Below are 12,307 nucleotides of genomic sequence, written 5' to 3'. Positions count from 1 at the left end.
TATCCTGCGATAGCTTACTGCTATCCTGTCTAACAAAGTTATCACCGACTTATATTGCACACTCCTTAATGATGCCCATAAGGCATCATAAGGCCCTTTCATCACTATTCCACAAATTCCTTCACTCCACTCGAACACCCGCATGCTTGAAATGACCCTACTTCACTTCACAAAGACTTCATAATCATTTCAGCTATGCCCGCCTTTGCGGTTCTACAAATGCCTTCTATTACTCTGCTCTTCCTAGTGCTATTAGATTATGAAATTCGCTCCCGGACAGCATTGCATGCCGGTCCAACTACGATTCATTCCGTGATCCCTTGACTGAATACATGACTGAAGAAATGTGAAGTTTTACTTTTGTCGCACAATGCTTTGTTGTACGTGCATTATCTTTTACAGCTTATCGTCGCATTATTACCGTTATGTCACTATGTTTACCGTTCCGTTGGAATGTCGCGTTAGTAACATTTCTGTCTTTTTCTTTTAATCGTTAATTCTGTTTAACACTGTGGTCTTGTTAATTACAGGACTTCACTGAAAACAATCTGTGTGATTTATTCCTTGTTATTATATTATGTTTTCTTTTTTTTGCCTAGTGAATCGTGAACTAAATAATTATTTTTCATCTCGGTTGTACTTGCGGTTGTAGTTTGTAAACTGATACGGTTTATAGATGTCATATTCTATGTGTTTTCTATGCACTGCCCCCCTTACTCGATGCCTCACTTTGAGGCCTGTAAGGTATTCTTAAATAAAAAAAAAAATGAATACATGGCGGCTGATGATCCACGTTGCATGTTTGCGCAGCCACGAGAAATTTCCGCAGTCTGTAGTTACCGCTGTACCGAAACCTACACAGTGGTTCTTCGACGACTTCCCTTGAATTGGCATCCAGTAAATTTCACGGAGAACGAGCTAAAACATTTCCAAATGGTTCCATAGAGCGCGAACATCTAACACATTCCAGGAGCGCCGCGCCGGCTAGCACAAGCCAGAGAGGAGGCAATTCTCGCCGCGCAGCCTTTCCTTATCACCAGATGAAAAAGTTTACACTTTCAAAAGTACATATCCCTGTGAAATTAATTTTCGCGAAGAAAGCATTCCAACGAGCGCCTATGGGTATGACGTTTTTGGTGTTCTTGAATGTCATAATTGGTACTGTACTGAACATCCGTGTATATATGTGTGAGCAGATTATTTATTATTGTTCTTTCCAGCTTACAGCGTTAGCCGTATGAGTTCATCGTTATGCAAGCAAAACGCTCGCCGTAGCGACAGCAAGTGTTGTCCCAACTAGCGTTGACGCCATACAGAACTCATGCGAAGCTGCGAAGCGATTTTGTAGTGATTTCTTCCGCTTAATCCTATGCTCCTTTTATAATGCACTGTTCACGGCTGGCTGATCCCGCTGGCAAAGCGGCCAGAGCGCCTCTGACCACTGACGAAACGCGCGAAATGGAATAGCGTCGGAAAAGGCATTGTTAATATCGCGGCCCTTGTGGGCTAGTTTGCAACGGTGCACCGTGATCTAGAGTCCAATGCGCATTTACGTGCTTACGTGTCTCTTGGGTGCCGTCGAGTCGACTAGCTCGGCGTCCAGCGCGTCATCGTCGTTGGCAACGGTCGTCGTGATCACCGGGCTACCGGGTCTCTGGAAGGGCCCATTACCGGCCGAAGCCTGGACGCCGAGGGAGTGTTGCTCGTCGGCTCCTGGAAGGGCCTCCCCGGCGTCCCTGACCTCGGCATCGTGAATGTCGTACACCGGCCTGGGCAGCGGGTGGTGCACTGGTCGACGACGCTCCCCTGCGGGCTGTAGATCGTGCGGGGAGAGGCGTCCTCCGGGAGAGTCGATTACTACCAGAGCTGCGGCGACGAACAGACCGGCGAAGAGGACGCCGATCATGCAATACTGCAGCGGGTTCACGCCGCCGTCCTGGAGCGGCACGGTGTACGCGTCCACCATCAGGAGGGGCTGGTGATCGCGCGTCGACTCCAAGGCCCCCGCAGGCGCGCCGCGAGCGATGCGGTTACGGGAGGGTTGGTTGTTCCGCGTCACTCGCGGAGTGTAGTACTCGGGCGGTGCCGGCGGGGATCCCGGGGTGACCTGGTGAATTTCTTCACTGTAAGCGGGGGGCGGCCAGCCATAGTGACCGGACAGGGGGTGAGCAGGAACGCGGATTTTGGGACTCGGCGCTCTCGGGATCGACATGGTCGGTGGATCATCGCTGATGTCTTGAGACGGCGGGCTCGTATCCGTATCATGGGCTCTTGGAGGGCTGTGGTGGTGTTGAAAACCCGTCGGCATATTGTTGTTGGTGTCACCTGTCGCCATAATCGCAACAGCACGGACTTCTTCGTCTTCGTGGCGCGTACTGGGTAAGCAAACACTGGCGCAAAATTGCATTAATAATTTGTAGCGAACTTCATGATTAAGCGGATTATTATGATAGAGAGAATGGATCTACTGGAAGTGTATTAAGAGTTCTAGATGGGGTGCATAAAACTGAAAGTAATTAACAATTAATATCAACAGATAAGGAAGGATTGATTCGGGAAGGGTTTACCCCTAAAGCAGCAATGAGTCTGTAGGGGAGGCAGTCCAATTAATTTTGAAGGCCTAGAGTTTTTAAGATCTAGCTCAAACTAAGTACAACAGTAGAAAGAATGCGCGAGCAGCGATCTCTCGCGTCGAGTAGCAACACCTTTTTGTAGCTCTCGTGATCACCTGAGTGAGCTTCTTCGATGGCGGTGAAATTTGGTGCAAGTAGGCGCACTTGTCACATGATCATGATGAATAGACTTTACAACAACGAACTTCTGGACCTCTCACTGCTCTGCGATTGGGTTGTACGTTGGCGGTTGGTTGGTCCACGCCCCCATACTCCCAGACGGCATGGCGTAGAACTTTGGGGACGTCCCGGAATTCGCATGTATATGGGCGTTCTGTGGGCGAGACCCCGTGGAGTATAACGTGTCCTGTCCATAGGAATTTTGTTTGTAGTCCTCTGAAAGTTATCGCTTGTTTTCAATCGAGTCTGGAGTGTGGCGGGCTATAGGTTCTACTATTTAGTCTGTAGTACGGTGAATATCTGTGCCTTTGTTGGGATCGAACGCCATCCTTCCTCCGTGGTCCGTCTGGTAGGGAGGCCCGGTGTGTATGATTGCGGGCCCCGAAGCAAACCCTCTCATTCCCTGCCAGGGATTCGTGTCCCGGGGTCCACGTGATGTATATTTCTGGTAGTTTTATTTGTTTGCTTGCATGTGCATCGCTTGTTTGGAGATTTTTCATTTTTGGTTGTTTCTGCTGGCGGTCTGCGAGTTTGTAAGTATTGTTGCTCTTTCGCTTTAGCGAAAGAAGATGTCATAGCCCTCGCCGCTACAACCTGCACAGTTACGCGATATTCCTTTTTTTTATTTTTTTTTTACGTTTTGCGGGCTTCTCTTCTCAAGGCCCGGAAAAATAAACGCTCCTCTTGCTAATACCGTGCCCGTTCGATGTTTCCTTTCGGACGAGGCCTGATAACAATGGCTTCTTTGGACAAAATGCGTTCGCTGTATTAGCAGCTCGTTATAATTATAATAATAATTATAAATATAATTATTATAATTATAAGTATAAGTATAATTATAACTATAATTATTATAATTATAATTATAATAATAATTATAATTAGAATCGCGCAGCTGGAGAGGCTGTCGAGCACCGTAACGGGAAGACGAATCCTGGACTTACTCGGGATTCGATATCACGAGGCGCGTGGACTGAAAGAATCACTGCTACCGGAAGTCAGGGACGCCATACAGACGGAAAACATGCCGAAGAATATGCACCCGGTGCATGACGTGCAAAGACGTTTACGCAGGGCGGTAGCAATCCTCGAGAAGGATGGAAGACAAGAAGGCGTCCTCTTCGTCGATGCAGCCAGGTACCCGCGGCCAGTCGGTGACTCTGTTGGCGACGAGGAACGTCGGCCACCACCGCCGCTACAAGGGAATGTGCGGGACGAGCCGCAGTTACCAGCACCACCACCACTACTGCTACTGCGACAAAAACGGCAGCAGCAACAACGGCAACATCGACACGGCCGGCCGACGGCGGCGGCGCCCGCCTTCTCCATGGCAGTCGTAGATACAAAGGGAACGATCCGAGTCACGGCATCAGCGAGGCTGCCATCGGCCGAAGCAGCGGAAGAGACTCCACGGAGGTGCGGAGGATAACCTGATTATCAGCGACTCCAAATCAGCGATTCGGAATTACATCAAAGGTTGGGTGTCCGCGGATGTGGCGCGCATGCTCAACGCCCGGGCCGGGGACTTCGGATCCGGCACCATTACAAACAAGTCCCTCAAGTGGTTCCCCGCGCACGTCGGGGAGCTTGGCAGTAACAGCAACAATGACACCAACATTGCTAACGGCCGAAGACGCAACGACACTCCACCCAACCACAACGAGCGCACCCACCTCATCGCGAGGCAACTTACCCGCCGCGACGCGGTCACCCAGAGGGCAGCCGCTGCCGTTGTTGTGCGGGACCCCAGCGGAGGAGTGACGGCGACGGCGGCTGCCACTCCGTCTGACGCGGCCGCTGTCGTTACCAATACAACACAAATCGCGGCGGACGGAGCTGGGGATCACGCGGACGCCGACTGCGATGTCAAGGAGTTTCCGGCAACGTACAGAGAGGTGCTTGGTCACTATAGAAAACAACGAAGAAAATATCCACAACCCCACGGGCGTCTAGACAGGTCCCAGGCGGTCGACCTGAGGCGGTTGCAGACGGGCACTTTCACAAACCCCTACCACCTGCACCGCCTGTGGCCCGCGCTGCACCCGTCGCCCGGCTGCCCGTGGTGCGAGCACGAACGGGCCGATATGGCCCATGTGCTTTGGGAATGCCAACGCCACGTGGAACAAGGACAAAGAGGAAGGGGGAATACAACAGCAGAACCCTCTGAAGCGAGGCGCCTCGCTGAGAGATGGCAAGCCGCCCTCCTCAGCGAGGCACCCGAAGACCAGGAGTGGGCCGTCCAGCGGGCCAGGGCCGTTGCCGAGGATCTCGAAAGATCTTCCTCGGGCGATGGACCCCTGGCAGCCTAGCCCCGGGCACCAACATCAACAACCGTTGGACAAATAAAGTTTATTCCTATCCTATCCTATAATTATACTTGCTCTAAATTCTAAAAATAGTGAACTGATCCTTAAGGAGCAGAAGGGATGTTCCATAGTTCAAAAATGATGCACACTGGCAAGGTCGAAAAAAAAAAAGCGGCAATAAAACTCACTCACAAATTACTTCTATTTTTTGCTCATGGTCGCACTCCGGGCTTAGAAGCACCAAAAGTTTGCTCAGCCGGGCTCACTCGCACTCAGACTTGCCGAAATTCTACTCAGCCGAGCTCACTCGAATTCACACTCATCGGTAGGTCTGAGTCTGAGTGAGTCGACTTATAAGTGAATTAAAATTTGCCGACCTATGCACAATGGGCTTATTGGAAGAAATCGGGGATCGAGGTCAGTTTAAGAATTGTCGGCTCAATAATGGCCATCGCAATTTTGTCAAGCTGTTGAAATATTTGTAAGCCAAGCCTCTGACATACACAGGACCCTTCTGCGACACAATGAAAATTAAGACAGCCATTATCGAGACCACATAATTTGGGCACACTTGTGGGATCGGTAGTTTCCTGGTCACAGTGGCGTCATTTTGGCTTTCTATCAGATGCGGCTGCTCGGCGTGTACCCCTTCCCTCCTCCTCTCTCTCTTCTTTTCTTGCCACTACCTCCAATTTTTTAATGCACAATTTGTATAGTGAAGGTGAAATAATTTGAAAGGACAACACTCCTATTTCTGCCTGTAATTCGACATTCATTTCTGTAGGAAGAAATCATTCCTGTAAAAAAAAAAGAATATGGTGGCAGTTTGATATGTCACATTTTCTAAGTGTTCTATAAATTGTGCCGCTAGTCTCTGCAAACTCACACTGCAGCCTTGAGGGGCGGGGGGCGTCTCAGTGGGCTGCATCTCCTCAGCGGGTTGCAACCGGGTGTTGCCCTCGTCACTATACATCACCATTAGCAACCCAGCACGCGGTCGAACACTGTCAGCGGTGATACCTTAGGTCCTTGTTTAGACAAAGGTAAATTTAGACAAAGGTGAAAATTTCGCAGGTGCATTATCAGAGGTCGCGACAAACTGACCACATTGTGAAAAAAGTCAAACTATATTTTTTGCAGTCAGTCTAACTGCACAATTTTAAAGGTTTGGTCACGCAAATTTGTACGTAATACATTTAGAGCGTTCTATAAGCTCTCATATCCAACACCATTTTGTTTTAAACGCGCAGTAACGTTATTGCCTGGTGTCATAAACACATAAAAGAATCCACGAGGTTCTACGCCTGCGCGAAGCGATCGCGGTGACCTGAAACGTACCACGCAATATCGGATAGCGTGTTGGCGCAGAGAAAGAGACAGCACAGCGAAGCAGTTGTCGGCAGCTAAATTCACGCCAACAATTGGTCATATATGCACGCGTCGCGTAAACGAACAGTTCTTGTGACAGCAATGAACAGATTGAACAACCCGACGTTGCCGTGAAACTCTCTCGGCGTCAACACACTCGGTCCAAAGCGCTGTTAGTTCATAATGAGCAGTTTTCAAAGCACTGCGATGCAGCGGCGCTCAAGCGAGTAGTCATCTGGCGGCTATCCATTTAACAACGATATCTCCGTAATCGTTGACTTAACGTTTCCTTCTGAAACACCCGAAGCCCGAAAGCCAACTTCTTTCTCAACCGCAAAATTTCCGGCTCGCAATGCTGGATACATGACTCCTGAGAGGAATGCCTGGTGCGCAGCACGTGCTGCAGCTTACACGATATACAGTGGCCTAGTGTCCGATATACCAGCACGGCAAATGTGGAGGGAAAGATCACTTTCTCAGAAATCTCGTAAGTAGTACTGCATCACTTGGGGACGTTCGTTACAGAAGTTATGACTTTCAGAGCGGATACCTCTCCACCCGCCAACCCCCCCCCCCCTTTCACCAACTGCCATCAAATTGATTCAACAAGGCTGAATGAAAAGCGCGAAACCTTCAACGCCGCAACTCGCAAAACGATTATGGCTTACCCTACACGCCAGACACGCTAACATTTCATTACAGTATTATCCAACTGCATTCCCCCACCCCTTCAAAAACAAAAACAAATAATTGGTTGAAAACGGCTGGCTTCTTTGCCAGGCCCCGTAGTGAGTGAGTCGAATTATGTGAAGTATTCGCAATTACAGCATGCTGCTGTAAGAGTAAATGAGTTTATAGCCAAATGAACGGCTGCAGTGTGCTGTCGTTCTTTCGCGTCCTACGCAAACGAAATAGCGGCTCTTTTGTTTTAATGCTGCAGCACGACACGGTGAATACACTATTTTACAATTTCTGTAAGTGCTATGACAGCAAAATAGTTCAAGGACTGGGTCCCAAAGAGCAACGTGCGTGGCCTTGCATCGGCATTAGAACAGCAGAGTTGTGCTTGCGAACTGACGATACGGGGAAGCCTGAAAGACAGTCACGCATGCAAGCAAGCAAAAAACTCAAAGACAAAGTTATTTTCGCAGTATCTTCCTTCAAAATCACTGCAATTGTTAGGTGGCAGCGACGGTCGTCACGCTCATTGATGGTTTTCTAATACATGGTGATCATAATATTAACGGTTATTGTGTTAGCTATGGCTAGTTTGTTATCATGCAATAAAACGAGATCTTAGGGAACCTAAATACACGAGGGAAAAAAATTGTTGCTCCCGCTTTCAAAGCAATCGGTCATAACACGAAGGTCTTGTGGGTCTCGTTAAAGGTGACTATGTCAATGAAGGATGTTGGATCGAGACAGTGGAAAAGTTCGCACGGTGCGCGTGTGTCCAAACCAGAAAGCACACGCCGGCCGCGTTAATTTAGTTAGCATGCGAATGTTTACAACTTTATACGGCATATAAGACTACTATCCTTACTTTGCATGACTGTCTACTAATTTGCTGTCGCAACCGATGCTTCTCCTTGGGGCGAAACTGTTACTTTTTTAAAACTTCTGATTTCTTTTTTGGCAACCATTTGTTTATAGTGCTTGTAAAGCTCTATTCCATACTGCCACCAGTCATTCTTTTAAAGCTTGCTTGCAACCCGGTTCTAAAAATATTGCGACGCTATTTGCGCTCTTTAATGACTAGGCTAGTAATTTTGTGTTTAAGACTGTTTCTTTGTCACAGATCAGCTGCTTTATTGTTAGTTTTTGACTAATGGGTAGTAGCGCAGTACCTAACTGTGCACGCAGAAATAAATATTCCTGCTCTAAATACACATGTGCGTCGGCAGTTGACTATTCGATACTTACCATTCGATTGGTATACGAAAAACGTGGTGTTCGGCCAGCTCAATTTATTACTGTTACAGTGAACCCGTAACCTATAAAAACTCTGGCCACTTCATGCAGATGCGCCGAGCAAAAAAGCGAAGAGCTGTTTCTAGTATATGCCTGCGTTGACGACCTGATCTGATGGCGTGAGGTCGCTTTTAAGATGGGCCAGTATTCACAAAATCTTTTCGCGCTCGAATTGCTCGTAAAAGAAAATTGCAGCCGATCTGGATGGCTGACATATTAATAGCGACGGCGGCCAGCTGTAGCGGCAAAAAACACTTACGAACGAGAAGATTTGTGAACTCAGATCCGGGCCGGGCTGGTCCTCTTCCTGCTGGCGTCAAGCTGGGCCGACCCGCCGTGGTTGCTCAGTGGCTATGGTGTTAGGCTGCTGAGCACGAGGTCGCGGGATCGAATCCCGGCCAGGGCGGCCGCATTTCGATGGGGGCGAAATGCGAAAACACCCGTGTACTTAGATTTAGGTGCACGTTAAAGAACCCCAGGTGGTCAAAATTTCCGGAGTCCCCCACTACGGCGTGCCTCATAATCAGAAAGTGGTTTTGGCACGTAAAACCCCATAATTTAAAATTTTTTCAAGCTGGGCCACCAAACTGCGGCACGCGCACATCTGCATAGTCCCGGCCAATGCCTGATAGCTAATACGGGCCGCGCATGGGCCAAGCGGACTTGCCAAGGTTGTGTTAAAAACGTAGCTTCCTAAAATGCAAGCACTGCGAAACAGGTGTTACGATAATAACTGAATGCGTAGCAAGAAAGTTCACGTGTAAGCGCATGTTGCATTGTACTCTGTGCTTTGTATTTGTGCCATGCACCCAGAAATGGGTTCAGGAAACGGCTTTTCCTGTTACTGGACATCTGGATAGCATTTCTTTCTTTGCAGATTCGATTCGATATGGAGGTAGTAAATTCACAACGTGTCTGAAAATAGAGAAATTTAAGTCGAGGAGGCGCTGGTGGAAGGTTCCGTCCATCCAACTTTGTCCACTGCCGCGCCGCATCTATCGCCTTAGTGATCGCGAAAAAGCGTATCGTCTGCGCTAAATTTCGGCTGTTTATTCCCATCATTGTATCGTCGTAGTCGGCGACATCAGGCTCACTGAATGTGTCTGTAGAACAAAAAAAAAAAAAGAACAATGCCGTCACTGTCAATGCCGTCATGCAGAAGCAAATAATCTTTTGAGCTTGATGACTCCATCAAATGGAAACCACGCTTCAACACACGACTAGCAGCCGCCATTTTAACATCAAATGCAAAAAACGCCCGTGTACCGTCCAGTGGGTGCAGGCTAAAGAACCCAAGGTGGTTAAAATTATTCTGGAGTCCCCCACTATGGCGTGGCTCGTAATCCTATCACCATTTTGGCGGCTAAAACCACAGAAATTGTATTTCAACGTGGACTTTAAATTCAAAACGCCCGTCCACGAGCAAGGAGTTGTCCCGTTGCATAAACGCCATTATCGTCGTCGGTGACTAAAATGGTTCCCCGACAGCCGACGCTACGGTTTTCCTTTCTTACTTTCTTTTTCATAAAACGCAGAAGAACGTCCAGAAACCGAGCGAAGGCAGCCGACAGCATCCCACGACATCACACGTGCGCAGATTTTTCTGCTGCGTATAGGAATGTTTCTTTCCTCCAGCAAGTGCGCGTGGCAGCCCGCCCGTTGCCATGTGATTGGGGGTCGTGATTGGGGGTCGTGATTGGGGGCCACGTGATTGGTGAGGCCATGCTCAACCTAAAGTGCGGCGCATCGGACTTTTGAGATCGCCGGGGCTCACTGCGCACCAAAGTTGCATCGGTGGGTGGACTACATCTAATTTTATGGGCGTTTTTCGTGCCGACCACTCCGGGTGTGCAGCTCGCCCTCAAAGGCTTCACATAGACCAGTCACCTTTAAGAAAAAGTGCCTTCATAGCTTTGTGGGCCGACGAGCAATGAGGACCCTATATAGTGGGCCTGCAGAGAGACTCTAGAGTATGACAGAGTTCGTCTATAGCATTACTAGTCGCTTGAATATCGGGTCCGTATGGTTGCCTCTTTATTGTGAGCTTCGATAGCCAGGAAAACAAGCGCAAGCCAGGAAACAAGCACAAGGCCGTATACGGCATGGAGACATATTAAAAGAGCACGGACGGCGCGTCACCGAGAGAAAACAGCCTTTTGCCACCCGCCGCCTCATTGTCAAGGGTAACCTCACTGACTTCCTTTCTTCTAGGAATCGAATAGAAGTAGGCAAATAGAATTTGCGTGCTATAATGCACTACAACAATATTTTTATTTCTTTTTTTAATATTTCTGTTATGAGTGCTCGACCACTAGTAGCAGAATTATAATGGGGAGTTTCCACGTCGTCGGGCTAGCACCTGAATGTCCCGGGCGGGAACCTAATTTTTCGATAATACTGACGCCTTAGTCGTCCTCGAGTATTAATCCATTACTTCAGCTTGACTTTGTATTTGCCTTTAGTGTCCCTTTAGGTAAGTAGTCCTTCACGCTCAAATCCGCAGTGTTGCTTAATGTCACCAGCTGCCTTGACGTCCACGTTTATAACGACACTCGATAGAAACACTAAATCAATTTAGGCTGATGATAAAGTATATTTGTTTTTGCTGCACTTCTCGATATTGTGTACGGCAGTAGTGAATTTTCAAGGTCACGCACAGTGCAAGCGTCGTTCTCCGATAAGAAGAGGACTTGGCGCCCGTAGGTTCCGCATTCCAGAGCTTACATGTATCATCAAACCAGCGTCTTTCGGTACATTGACCCCGGCAGCTACTACGCAAGTCGACACGGTGGGGGGCCTTGGTTTGGGCCAAGGGTCCGGTCCTTCCTGGACAAGGGGGCCGCCGTGGAGCAGCACAAACTGAGCTTTTGTGCTCAAAACACAAACTGCCATGTCGGTCGTCTGGGACACGAGTCCAACAGACCCTCAGGTTACCTTCATTAACGCAAGAGAGGTCAAAGCAAATAATTCTGGAGACCACAAAAGCCGTCCCCGGGGCAAAGCGACCGCACTCAGATGCGCCAGGGCTGGTTCTGGCTTTGTGTTTCATAACAACAAACGAAAACAGGTGGATCGACTCAGACTGGCACGCACGGCAAAATAGAACGGCCACACTACAAATTTCGTTTATACGCTGGAGGTTGTTACGTGTTCTCTAGGCGGCGTTCTGCTGCAAAAAAAAAAAAAAAAAAAATTCAAATCGGCTCATTAATAGCGGAGATAGAAATATTTCAGTGCCGCGAACCCATGATTTCAGGCGGTGAGCGAGACTGCCAAGAGAGACACTAGCCCCGTCTAGCCTCCGCAAGCGAAATTCGTTCCCTGCGTTCTCCCATACCGCGTGACCCGTACGTCATGGGCCCGCTTTCATTTTTTTTGTCTGCTCGCTTTTTTTGCGGCTCGGTGCACTTGCGCTGACGGCGTCGCGCGCGCACTGTTGTTATTGTCTCTGATTGTCCCGCGCACAATTTTGCGCGCTGTGCACGAGGGCACCTGACTAGCACTATAAGTCAGTGCTACACGAATACTGAGGCGGACACAAGCGGATCACAGAGCATGGCCACGCGCTGGAACACGGTAGAAAATGACATAGTTTCGGTGTCTGTGCGCGCGACTGAACGACGTGCGAACAAGTGGACGAAACGGAAGTACATCTCTCTTGCTATGGTGCGAAGTAAAACAAAACACAGAGACATTCGGTTTGTGTGTTTTATTATTTGTCTAAGCTTTAATTCGTCTATTCAAGCAACATAGTACACAAGTAACAGATGCTGCCTTGATTAATTCTCGAAGTCACGTGTCATACGAGTGACGTCACATCACAAACAGCTGTATGTAGGCGCACTAGCACGTGTACGTAACCCTCCTGCT

The sequence above is a fragment of the Dermacentor andersoni genome, chromosome 1 (genome assembly GCF_023375885.2).
Source record: "Dermacentor andersoni chromosome 1, qqDerAnde1_hic_scaffold, whole genome shotgun sequence".
Classification (NCBI taxonomy): domain Eukaryota; kingdom Metazoa; phylum Arthropoda; class Arachnida; order Ixodida; family Ixodidae; genus Dermacentor; species Dermacentor andersoni.
The sequence above is the reverse complement of the archived record's forward strand: the minus strand, read 5'-3'. Positions refer to the sequence as shown.